Source organism: Pelophylax lessonae (genome assembly GCF_965119305.1).
Source record: "Pelophylax lessonae genome assembly, chromosome: 4".
NCBI lineage: Eukaryota > Metazoa > Chordata > Amphibia > Anura > Ranidae > Pelophylax > Pelophylax lessonae.
In genome coordinates this window covers 482,431,408-482,444,149 of record NC_138771.1, presented here as the reverse complement: position 1 = coordinate 482,444,149, position 12,742 = coordinate 482,431,408, and the positions used below count along the sequence as shown (strand labels likewise).

General features: G+C 50.5%; 1 protein-coding gene across 3 annotated transcripts in view; it reads left to right on the top strand.

Annotated features, from left to right (window-relative positions):
* The first annotated feature begins 4,725 nt into the window (after positions 1 to 4,725).
* Positions 4,726 to 12,742, top strand: part of EPS8 (EGFR pathway substrate 8, signaling adaptor) — a 119,532-nt gene continuing 111,515 nt past the window's right edge. The window contains exon 1 of one of the 3 annotated variants that reach the window (XM_082255699.1): positions 4,726 to 4,749. The gene's annotated coding sequence lies outside the window, so the exon portion shown is untranslated. Of the gene's footprint in view, positions 4,750 to 4,770; positions 4,801 to 12,742 lie in introns of those variants that run through there. The other 2 variants (XM_082255696.1, XM_082255687.1) reach the window with 2 other exon arrangements.

Below are 12,742 nucleotides of genomic sequence, written 5' to 3'. Positions count from 1 at the left end.
CAGCAGTGACATGGCAGTTCAGCCCCACCCCCTCTCCCTTCCTAGCAGTGACATGGCAGCTCAGTTCCCCCTGCTCTTCCTTCCCAGCAGTGATATGGCAGCTCAGCTCCCTGCTCTCCCTTCCCAGCAGGGGGCTGCACATGGCAGTTCAGCTCCCCCTGCTCTTCCTTCCCAGCACTGACATGGCAGTTCAGCCCCCCTGCTCTCCCTTCACAGCAGTGACATAGCAGCTCAGCTCTCCTTGCTCTTCCTTCCCAGCAGTGACATAGTAGCTTAGCACTCCCTGCTCTTCCTTGCCAGCAGTGACATGACAGTTCAGCCCCCCCTGCTCTCCCTTCCTAGCAGTGACATGGCATTTCAACCCCCCCCCCCCACTCTCTCCCTTCCCAACAATGACATAGCGGCTCAGCTCTTCCTTCCCAGCAGTGACTTGGCACTTCAGTTTCTCCTGCTCTCCCTTCCTAGTAGTGACATGGCAGCTCAGCTTCCGCTGCTCTGCTTCTCAGCAGTGACATGGCAGCTCAGTTCCCCCTGCTCTCCCTTCCCAGCAGTGACAAGGCAGCTCCGCTCCCCCTGCTCTTCCTTCCCAGCAGTGACATGGCAGCTCCGCTCCCCCTGCTCTTCCTTCCCAGCAGTGACATGGCAGCTCAGCTCCCCCTGGTCTTCCTTCCCAGCAGTGACATGGCAGCTCCACTCCCCCTGCTCTTCCTTACCAGCAGTGACATGGCAGTTTAGTTGCCCCTGCTCCTCCTTCCCAGCAGTGATATGGCAGTTCAGCCCCCTGCTCTCTCTTCCCAGCAGGAGGCTGCACATGGCACCCCCTGCTCTTCCTTCCCAGCAGTGACATGGCAGTTCAGCCCCCCTGCTCTCCCTTTACAGCAGTGACATGGCAACTTAGCACTCCCTGCTCTTCCTTGCCAGCAGTGACAGGGCAGTTCAGCTCTTCCTTCCTAGCAGTGACATGGCAGCTCAGTTCTCCCTGCTCTCCCTTCCCAGCAGTGACAGGGCAGCTCCGCTCTCTCTGCTCTTCCTTCCCAGCAGTGACATGGCAGCCCAGCTCCCCCTGCTCTCTGTTCCTTACAGTGACATTGCAGTTCAGCCCCTCCTGCTCTCCTTTCCCAGCAGTGACATTACAGTTCAGCCCCTCCTGCTCTCCCTTCCCAGCAGTGACATGGCAGCCCAGCTCCCCCCGCTCTCCCTTCCTAGCAGTGACATTGCAGTTCAGCCCCTCCTGCTCTCATTTCCCAGCAGTGACATTGCAGTTCAGCCCCTCCTGCTCTCCCTTCCTAGCATTGACTTGGCAGTTCAGTTTCTCCTGCTCTCCATTCCCAGTAGTAACACGGCAGCTCAGCTTCCCTTGCTCTTCTTCTTAGCAGTGACATGGCAGCTCAGTTCCCTCTGCTCTCCCTTCCCAGCAGTGACATAGTAGTTAAGCTCCTCCTGCTCTCCCTTCCCAGCAGTGACATGGCATCTCATCCCCCTTGCTCTCCCTTCCCAGCAGTGACATGGCAGGTCATCCCTCCTTGCTCTCCCTGCCCAGCAGTGACATGGCAGCTCAGCCCCCCGCTCTCCCTTCCCACCAGTGACATGGCAGCTCATTTCCCCGCTCTCACTTCCTAGTAGTGACATGGCAGCTCAGCTACCCCTACTCTCCCTTCCTAGCAGTGACAGGCTCAGCTCTCCTTGCTCTTCCTTCTCATTGCAGTTCAGCTCCCCGGCTCTCCCCAGCAGTGACATGGCAATTCAGCCCCCTGTTCTTCCTTCCTAGCAGTGACATGGCAGTTCAGCTCTCCCAGCTCAACCTTCCCAGCAGTTACATGGCAGCTCAGTTCTCCCTGCTCTCCCTTCCCAGCAGTGACAGGGCAGCTTCGCTCCCTCTGCTCTTCCTTTCCAGCAGTGACATGGCAGCCCAGCTCCCCCTGCTCTCTGTTCCTAGCAGTGACATTGCAGTTCAGCCCCTCCTGCTCTCCTTTCCCAGCAGTGACATTACAGTTCAGCCCCTCCTGCTCTCCCTTCCCAGCAGTGACATGGCAGCCCAGCTCCCCCCGCTCTCCCTTCCTAGCAGTGACATTGCAGTTCAGTCCCCCTGCTCTTCCTTTCCAGCAGTGACATGGCAGCTCATCCCACCTTGCTCTCCCTTCCCAGCAGTGACATGGCAGCTCAGCTCTCCTTGCTCTTCCTTCTCATGGCAGTTCAGCTCCCCTGCTCTCCCCAGCATTGACATGGCAGTTCAGCCCTCTCCTGCTCTCCCTTCCCAGCAGTAACATGGCAGTTTAGCCCCTCCTGCGTTCCCTTCCCAGCAGTGACATGTCAGCTCATCCCCCTTTGCTCTCCCTTCCCAGCAGTGACATGGCAGCTCATCCCCCTTGCTCTCCCTTGCCAGCTGTGACATGGCAGCTCATCTCCCCCCCACTCTCCCTTCCTATCAGTGACATGGCAGCTCAGCTACCCCTGCTCTCCCTTCCTAGCAGTGACAGGGCAGCTTCGCTCTCCCTGTTCTTCCTTCCCAGCAGTGACATGTCAGCCCAGCTCTCCCCGCTCTCCCTTCCTAGCAGTGACATTGCAGTTCAGCCCCCCCTGCTCTCCTTTCCTAGCAGTGACATGGCAGCTCAGCTCTCCTTGCTCTTCCTTCTCATGGCAGTTCAGCCCTCCTGCTCTCCCTTCACAGCAGTGACATGGCAGCTTAGCTCTCCCTGCTCTTTCCTTCCAGCAGTGACTTGGCAGTTCAGTTTCTCCTGCTCTCCCTTCCCAGTAGTGACATGGCAGCTCAGCTTTCCCTGCTCTTCTTCTCAGCAGTGACATGGCAGCTCAGTTCCCTCTGCTCTCCCTTCCCAGCAGTGACATGGCAGTTCAACCCCTCCTTCTCTCCCTTCCCAGCAGTGACATGGCAGCTTATCCCCCTTGCTCTCACTTCCTAGCAGTGACATGACAGCTCAGCTACCCCTACTCTCCCTTCCTAGCAGTGACATGGCAGCTCAGCTCTCCTTGCTCTTCTTTCTCATGGCAGTTCAGCTCCCCGCCTCTCCCCATCAGTAACATGGCAGTTCAGCCCCCTATTCTTCCTTCCCAGCAGTGACATGGCAGTTAAGCCCCTCCTCCTCTCCCTTCCCAGCAGTGACATGGCAGCTCAGTTCCCTCTGCTCTCTCTTCCCAGCAGTGACATGGCAGCTCACCCCCCTTGCTCTCCTTTCCCAGCAGTGACATGGCAGTTCATCTCCCCCCACTCTCACTTCCTAGCAGTGTCATGGCAGCTCAGCTACCCCATGCTCTCCCTTCCTAGCAGTGACATGGCAGCTCAGCTCTCCTTGCTCTGCCTTCTCATGGCAGTTCAGCCCCCTGTTCTTCCTTCCTAGCAGTGACATGGCAGTTCAGCTCTCCCAGCTCAACCTTCCCAGCAGTTAAATGGCAGCTCATCTCCCCCTACTCAACCTTCCCAGCAGTGACATGGCAGTTCAGCCCCCTGCTCTTCCTTTCCAGCATTGACATGGCAGTTAAGCCCCCTGCTCCCCCTTTCTAGCATTTAAATGGCAACCCAGTTCCCTCTGCTCCCCCTTCCCAGCAGTGACATGGCAGCTCATCCCATTTGCTTTCCCTTCCCAGCAGTGACATGGCAGCTCATCTCCCCCTGCTATCACTTCCTAGCAGTGACAGGGCAGCTCAGCTACCCCTGCTCTCTCTTCCTACCAGTGACAGGGCAGCTCAGCTCTCCATGCTCTTCATTCTCATGGAATTTCAGCCCCCCTGCTCTCTCCAGAAGTGGCATGGCAGTTTAGCTCCCCTTCCCAGCAGTGACATGGCAGTTCAGCTCCCCCTTCTCAGCATTGACATGGGAGTTCAGATCTCCCAGCTCAACCTTCCCAGCAGTGACATGGCAGTTCAGCCCCCTGCTCTCCCTTTCAAGCAGTGACATGGCAGCTCAGCTCTCCCTTCCCAGCAGAGACATAGCAGTTCAGCTCCCCCTGCTCCCCCTTCCCAGCAGTGACATGGCAACTCAGCTCCCCCTTCTCAGCAGTGACATGGCAGCTCAGCTCCCCCTTCCCAGCAGTGACATGGCAGCTCAGCTCTCCCTTCTCAGCAGTGACATGGCAACTCAGCTCTCCCTTCTCAGCAGTGACATGGCAGCTCAGCTCCCCCTTCCTAGCAGTGACATGGCAACTCAGCTCTCCCTTCCTAGCAGTGACATGGCAACTCAGATCCCCCTGCTCTCCTTTCCCAGCAGTGACATGGCAGCTCAGCTCCCCCTGCTTTCCCTTTCCCAGCAGTGAGAGCAGTGGGAGTGCTAAGATTCCAATCCTTCACATGTATTCAGGTCCTTCACATGTATTCAGGCAGAACACAAGCACACCTTACCAAAAGATTAAATGACCTCTGTACAGACTGGAGCAGTTGCAGGTCAGCAGTTGTAGGTCTGTTTTGCAATTCAGGGTGTTGCGGTCTGATGCCTCGGGCAATGTACAATGAGGGCTTGTGCACTGCTGTACCATGGCACTAGTCTGTAGGGCATTGTGCTCAGCAAGTATTTACAAAGTATGTAAAAAGCTTCTAACAGCTTTCTTGAAGTCTTTAAGATTTTCTTCTTCTCCAGTGTGGGAGTTCTGAACACAGCTCTTAATGGAAGCTCTGGTTGTAGCTTTAATTGGGTTGTGAACGTTAACTGACAGTCAGCGACAGGTTAAGTCCCTGTTGCTGGTGTCTCCACCCTCTGACTCCTGTCCTGCATTAATGATTAATGAGCGCTTCCAGGAACAGGTAAGAGGCAGCATCCCTTTATGTACGCAGTACTGGTCACCTTCTGGGCTGGTAAGTGGCCCTGGGCCCCCACCTGCCTTTGATAATTGCATGTGGCCTGTGCCTTATTTACTAAGACACTGTATTTTTGGGTAGCTGTGTGTGTAGTGCTGGGGGTGGCTGTGTGTCAACGTGTGTCCTGTCCTCTGCTGAGTAATCGTGTACTGATGTGTGTGCCCTTTGTGCTCCTGACACATGTTTATTAGTCCCCCGTTTACACATCTACGTACAACAGATGTGTCATTGGAACATGTTACCCAATGAGGCTGTTCACACACACTGCATTTTGAAAAATGAGGCATGTCCATTTTACTGTGTGTTTTCGTGCGTTGTGAGTCCCATAAAAGTCTATGGCAATGCATGAAAGTGCACATACTGTATACCCCCTGGAAGTAGATCCTTCCAAAGTTCCTCAACATTGTCACTGCAAGAGCCCAATCCTTGCTGGCAAAATACAAAATAAAAAAAGTTCATGACGCATGAAAACACTTTATAAATCATCAAAAATGCACCACAACCGCATAAAGAAAACAAATGTCAATGCACTACAAAGGACGTTAAAAATGGATTAGAAATAGACAAACAAGGACATGAAAAGATGTGAAAACAGCCTTAGTGGGCAATAGTACTCATCACCATGTCTTGCTGGGCATCACTGTGTGCACAATTTTGCACCTCTGCTGTGTGTACACAGTTTTGTCTCTGCTGAGTAATAGGGTGTTTACAGTGCTGCATCTCTGCTGGATAGAGCTGTGTGCATAGTGCATCTGTGCTGGGTAGCATTGTGTGTCCACTGCTTCATCTCTGATGGGTGGCGTTGTTTAGAGTGCTGCGTCTCTAACATTGTGTGCGCAGTGTAGCTTCTCTGCTTGGAACTGTGTCTTGCTGGGTAGTATTGTGCGCACAGTGCCATGCCTCTTCTGGGTAGTGTTGTGCGCACAGTGCCATGCCTGTGCTGGGTGGTGTTGTGCGCACAGTGCCATGCCTGTGCTGGGTGGTGTTGTGCGCACAGTGCCATGCCTGTGCTGGGTGGTGTTGTGCGCACAGTGCCATGCCTGTGCTGGGTGGTGTTGTGCGCACAGTGCCATGCCTCTGCTTGGTATTGTTGTGCGCACATTGCCATGCCTCTGCTGGGTGGTGTTGTGCGCACAGTGCCATGCCTCTGCTGCTGTGTTATGCATTTAATATTGCATTTGTGCTGGATAATAGTAGTCAGTACTGTCTTGCTGGGTACGTTGTGCACGTGGTGCCACATCTCTAATGGATAGTGTTGTGTGCACGTCTGTGCTGGCTAGCTGTATGTGCACACTGCCGCATCTCTGCTGGGCAGCATCTTGTGCCCACTTTGTCTTGCTGGGTAGTGTTGTGTGCAAGGTGATTCTCTCTGCTGGATAGTGTTGTGCGCACACTGCTACGTGTACGCTGGATAGCGTTGTGTGCACACTGCCATATCTCTTCTGGGCAGTGTTTTGTGCAGTGTCCGGTCTCTGCTGGGTGATAGTGCTCAGCCTTGTGCCCACACTGCTGCTTCTCTGCTCAGTAGTGTTGTGTGCATGGTACCACGTCTCTGTCGGATTTTGCTGTGTGCACAGTGCATAGTTCTCTGTCTGTGCTTCATCTCTGATGGGTAGCATTGTGCGCGTAGTTTTGCATCTCTGCTTGGTAAAAGTGCTTAGTACTGGGTTTTTGCTGCTGGGTAGCGTTGTGCACACAGTGCCTCGTCTCTGCTAGGTAGCTTTGTGTGTAATGTTGCATGTCTGCTGGATAATAGTGATCAGCGCTGTGTCTTGCTGGGTAATGTTGTGCGCACATTTCCGCATCACGTCTCTGCTGGTCAGCTTTGTGTGCGCGCGCATCTTTGTCTAGTGATAGTGCTCAGCACTGTGCCTTGCTGGATAGCAATGTGCGCACCTCTGCTCAGTAGTGCAGCACACAGTGCTGAGAGCATGGTCTAGAACAGGGGTGCTCAACCTTTTGAAGAGTGAGGGCCACATAAGTGATTTGGTAATAGCTGCGGGCCACAATAAACTATGGGGTGTACTGGCTGTAGAAATGTTGCTGTCCTAGACGGAGTGCACTTGGTATCACTCCACCTGGGACAGGAACCGGCACTATAGAGAAGCATTGGCTCATGCAGCTATCTGCAATTCCATGCTTCCTCTTCCCCCTAACTCCATCCATAACACTGATGCTCTGGGTGGCAGGTTGGCAACCCTGACCCGCCATGCCAGAGAAGGAGGTTGGGGGCCACATCAGAGAGCTCTGTAGGCCACCGGTTGGGCACCCCTGGTGTAGAATGTGCTTTCTTCTGCCTACTTCCATCATTTAGCTGCCTTGTCATGAAAGATTTTGTGTGGTTTCTCAGATTTAGTCCTATGATGCAATATTCATGGTTGTGCTGACAGTTTGCAGTAATTTTAGTAAATATGTGAGCTGTGTTTATTACTAATTTACCATGCCTAATAGAATGCTGATTTGAGTCCTTTCACAGTGTCTTTGAACCTTGCCTTACAAACAACCTATACCTGGCCTTTATAGCAAAGAGCACATGTACGGGCAACGCATGCGAGACAAAAACAGAAAAAATTCCCAGCTTCATTCACCAACCAGTTTGCTTACTAACAGTATGCGTTAAAAACAGGGGTTTAGTTAGCACACATTTGCAAACGCATGTGTAAGCCTGCAGGGCCGCTTCAAGGCACCCTGTATTACCTGCAGTCCTAACTCCTGTAAATTTATGAGAGTCTCCACAGTGGAAGCACATGCACTCTAATGGATAGCTAGGGGGCAGGTAAACCGGGAGGTAGCCCAACTCTCCTTAAAGGCACTTGGGGGCACAGTGGATGCCCAGCTCATAGCAAAATGGCAGCAAAGGCATCCAGTGAGTCCACTCACCAGTATATGTTTCTATAGGGCTGTAACCCGTAGCAACCAGTGCTATACTATGTATGTATTTACTGGCTCCAGTCTACTTCCATAATAGGTGGGAGATGTCTGAGGTGGGGGTGCAGCAATTATCTCTTCGGATTATCTGAATCCCTTATCTGTGTCCCCCTACTCTAAAATTTGTATCAGCCTGTCAAAAGTTATTGCTTTGCCTGTATGTGCCTTCCTTGTGACACAGAATAATATTTTATACCAGAGACCCAAGTATACAGCTGGGACTTAGCCACTTTGATGGTCCTATATAAGTGATATATCCAGTGACTGGATATTTTTGCACTACAACCCCCACAATAACAGATATTCTGCACTACAACCCCCACCGCAACTGGATATTCCACACTAAAGCCCTACCACAACCAAATATTCCACACATAACCCCCATCATGACTGAATTTTCCGCACTACAACTCCCTCACCATAAACCAATACTGTATAAGTTTACCTCCGCACATGCTTCTCAAAACAAGAACTACGCTCACACCACCTTCCAGATGTGGTCCCTGAATACATGAAAGAAAAGGGAATGGGAATGCCTAAAGGCCTGTACACATGATAAGAAAATCGGAAGTAAAATTTCGTCTGATGAATGATCTGCGATTTTCGGTTCATTAGTATAGTGCTTTCGACAGCCGATTTACAAATTTTTGGACAACAAAAACTGGATGTGCAGGCTATAAAATTTTTATCGTACGTGAACACAACATCCCATTTTCGTTTAATTAGTACAGTTTTCATCTGAAAAAAAATCATAAGAGCAAGACTAGGCATGCTCAGAAACGAAAGAATTCATACAAAACAATTCAACACATGACATCACTTCTGAAGTTGAATTTTGTTGTACGAGAATTTTCGTATGAAATTAACCTCTTCACTTTCCATATGAGACTAGCATGCAACAAAAAAGAAAATTCGTCCAATAATCTGATTGTGTGTGTACGAGGCTTTAGCCTTTCGTTGCCAGGCCCTACGCTGCACTTTAAGGCCCCTTTCACACTGTAGAGTCCATCGGCGGATGGCAGCTCTGTCTCCGAGACAGAGCTGTCAGGTCCCCGCTGTTCTCTATGGGGGAATCGGATGAGAACGGACCCTCTGTCCGATCGCATCCGCTAGACGGATGGAAAATAGGGTTTCCATCAGTTCAGATTTGACGGATCGGATGTCAGCAGACATGTCTCCGCTGACATCCGATGTCCCATAGAGATGCATGGGGCATTCTTTCAGATCCGCCAAAATAACGGACAGGCGGATCTGAACAGTCCGCCTGTGTGAAAGGGGCCTTAAAGAGGTTGTAAACCCATACAAACATTTTTTTTTTTTTTCGACCTGAAAGAGAAACACATAATGAGCTAGTATGCATCGCATACTAGCTCATTATGAACTACTTACCTTAGAACGAGCCCCCGCCGTGCCGTCCGCTTACCTGTATGATGGGCGACATGTCCAGTCGTCCGTCTTCCAGGATCGCGGCATCCGGCCATCTGATTGGCCGAAGCCGCGGTGACGGGAGCCGATGGTCACGGCACGGGACTCTGAAGGAACGGCACCAGCGGCCGTTCCTTCAGAGCGCACGCGCCAGTGACGTCACTGGCTGCATGTAAGGTAAATATCTTCTAAACGGTGCATGTTTAGGAGATATTTACAGTACCTATAGGTAAGACTATAATAAGGCTTACCTATAGGTACAAGTTGTAGAGGAGGGTTTACTTCCTCTTTAAACTCCGATGGGCAGACCATTTTTGTAGTTTTTCCCAAACCATATATTTTGCGGAAGCACATGACCTGTAGAATAAAAGAAAATGTGCTACTGATTTTCTAGGCCTCACGATAGTTGCAAAGGTGTTTTTGCAAGAAAATACACGAAAATTATTATTAGTGGACACAAACACAACAAAACTTACAAAATTCCTGCTAAGAGGTAATAAATACCACATATTTGTACATTTTAAATTGCACCTTTTTGCAAAACCGTAAGGCTCCATGTACACGGGACGTTGGAAATGGCCGCTTAGGAGCAGTTGGGCAGTTTTTTTTAGAAGCCCCTGAACCCACCTCTATGTTATCTTAGTCCATGTACACAGGGTCCTTTACAGTCATTTGCAGGCAGTTGAGTTCAGGGACGTTTTTTGGAACGCAATTATTTGCGTTCGAACGTGTGTTTCCTGGCGTTTGAAACGCAGAAACGCAGCTGAACACGACCGAACGTGATGAACATACGTTCAGCCACGTTATACGTTTTTTTTCCATTCAAAATCAATGGTTCCCTATGGGAGCCTATTGATTTGAATGGAAGTCGCACCGCAAGTCGGATCAGGATGCGCGCTGTGAGAATCTTAAGGGGGCACTCCACAACCTTCGGGTCCGGTATGGAATTTGAGGGTAACCCCACGCCGAAAAAACGGCGTGGGGTCCCCCCAAAACCCATACCAGACCCTTATCCGAGCATGCAGCCCGGTAGGGCAGGAAGGGGGAGGGGACGAGCGAGCGGCCCCACCCCCCCATGGACCATACCAGGCCACATGCCCTCAACATGGGGGGGGGGGGTGTTGGTGCTTTGGGGCAGGGGGAGATCTGCACCCCCCCACCTCAAAGCACCTTGCCCCCATGTTGATGAGGACAAGGGCCTCATCCCCACAACCCTGGCCGGTGGTTGTGGGGGTCTGCAGGGGGCTCATTGGAATCTGGAAGCCCCCTTTAACAAGGGGGCCCCCCAGATCCCGGACCCCTCCCTATGTGAATGGGTATGGGGTACACTGTACCCCTACCCATTCACCCCATAAAAGGCAGTGTATAGAAATAATGACAGGTGACGTTTTGGAAAGTTTATTAAAAATCTTCAGCCAGTCTTCTCCTGCTCTGGTCTTCTCCCTCTCCGGTCTTCTGCTCTTTTGCTGTCCGCTCTTCATGCTCGGATGAGGGTCTGGTATCTCTATGGGACATCGGATGTCAGCGAAAAAACGGCGTGGGGCTACCCTCAAATTCCATACCGGGCCTGGTTTGGAACCTGGGGGGGACCATTTTTGGCGTGGAGTTCCCCCTCAAGATTCTCACAGCGCAAGTCGCGCATCCGACTTGCGGTGCGACTTCCATTCAAACCAATAGGCTCCCGTAGGGAACCATTGACTTTGAATGGAGGCAGAAAAAACGCTGCTAAAAGCAACGTGGCCAAACGTGCAATAACGCCAATGGAAAAAGCTACTGAAAGCACGTTTAACAGCTGCTTTTTCCGGCGTCAGAACTTGCTTTGCAGCACGTTTTTTATAACGTCCCGTGTACATGGAGCCTAAAAGTCAGTGGTTACACAAAACTATAAATAGGCAAAATTGCTTTAAGGCTACATTCACACCTGAGCGTAGCGTTTTTCGCGCGTTTTTACCGTGATTTTGCCGCGATTTTACCGCGATTTTTACCGCGATTTTTGTGCAGGCGTTTTTAGATTGAATAGAGACCAATGGAAAACGCCTGTAATCTGCCCAAAAAGAAGCTCATGTACTTTTTTGAGCATTGGACGTTTTGCTCACGGTGTCAAAACGCTCAGATGTGAACAGGGGCCATTGAAATGAATAGGATTTGTCTTGTTGGGCGTTTTGAGAGCTGATCCTAGAGCAGAAAAACGCCCCAAAACGCCTACATGTGAACGGAGCCTAAAAATCTGGAGGTCATCATTTTTCTTGAACAATTTTTTTAGGACCCACACATTTTCTGACAGCACATGACCTGTAAAATGAAGACAAAAAAATGCCAGAGATTTATTTATTTATTTTTTTAGCCCTGTAACTGTTGCACATGTTTATCAAATCACCATTTTACCAAAAATATACTAAAATTACTAGAAGTGGACACAAAAACAGCATAACATAAAATTCCTGCTACATTACTACAAATGTCTTTTTCACAAAGCGTACACCCATAAATGGCTGCCCACATGTGTATTCTGCATCCCTATGCAGGCAGTCTCATTGATTTCAGTTGGAACACAGTAGCTACACAGACACAACTGCGGCTCGCAGGCTGACGTCCGTGCGGGACTTGACCCTGAAAGTAGACAGTATGAGTGTGGGGAAACACACCCACGTGGATGTCAAATTGAAAGCAGCGTCTGTCTATGCAGCCTCTGTGTCCCAATTCATAACCATGGTAATGTATAGAACACCTGTGCATCCCCCTGTGGGTAAACATGGCCTCGCATCGGTGTACGCTGTAGTAGGCCTTGTTTGAACAAGGCCTTACTATGTTTTTATTAGTTTTTTACAATTTTATTTATATCTTTTCACAGCCCTGTTGGGGGGCTTAACAGACCTCTGATGTCTTTTTTTTAAACAGAGAAAAGAAAAAACTGAGGACATACAGTCCTCATAACCTTTCTCTGCAGCCCAGCTGCACTGCAGATTAATGAATAGAGGCCTATGTACAGAGGCTCCTGTTCTTTCACAAACTGAAGCATAGTAAACACAGCTTTACTATGATTTAATACAAACTACAGTATAGTAAACACAGTTTCATATGCTTCAGTGATGAATACCGATCACTCACTGTGTTCAGTCAGGAAGGGGCTGGTGAACATGACATGTTTACAAGCCCCCCCCCCCACCTTTGATTCTAACCTTGACCTCCAGCTGAAGCTGGTGGGAAGGAAAGCTGGCAGTGCTGGAGAAGGGGTACTGGTGCTGCTGGCGCTTCCAGTACAGGAAGGGGGTCAGAACAGCAATGCAGGTTTTTATTCACTAAATTCAATCCTCCTGTGGCTCTCCTGCAGCAGCTAAAGCTGAAAGAGAATCTGACAGTAGGGGAGTTCTAGGGGGATTAGAGCTGGTGGGGGGGGGGGGATGTTGGAGAGGGTGCAAGGAGAGGCAGAGCAGATGTCACCATGGCTCTGATTCCCAATACACAGCCATGGCGGGACAGCTTATTAAAAAAACGTGAAAAGCTTGGCAAATCCGGAAGAGTTGGTAAGTATGCATCTGCACTTCAGATTGGTTGTTATGGGGTCTTGCAGTTGTGTTTTTTTTTT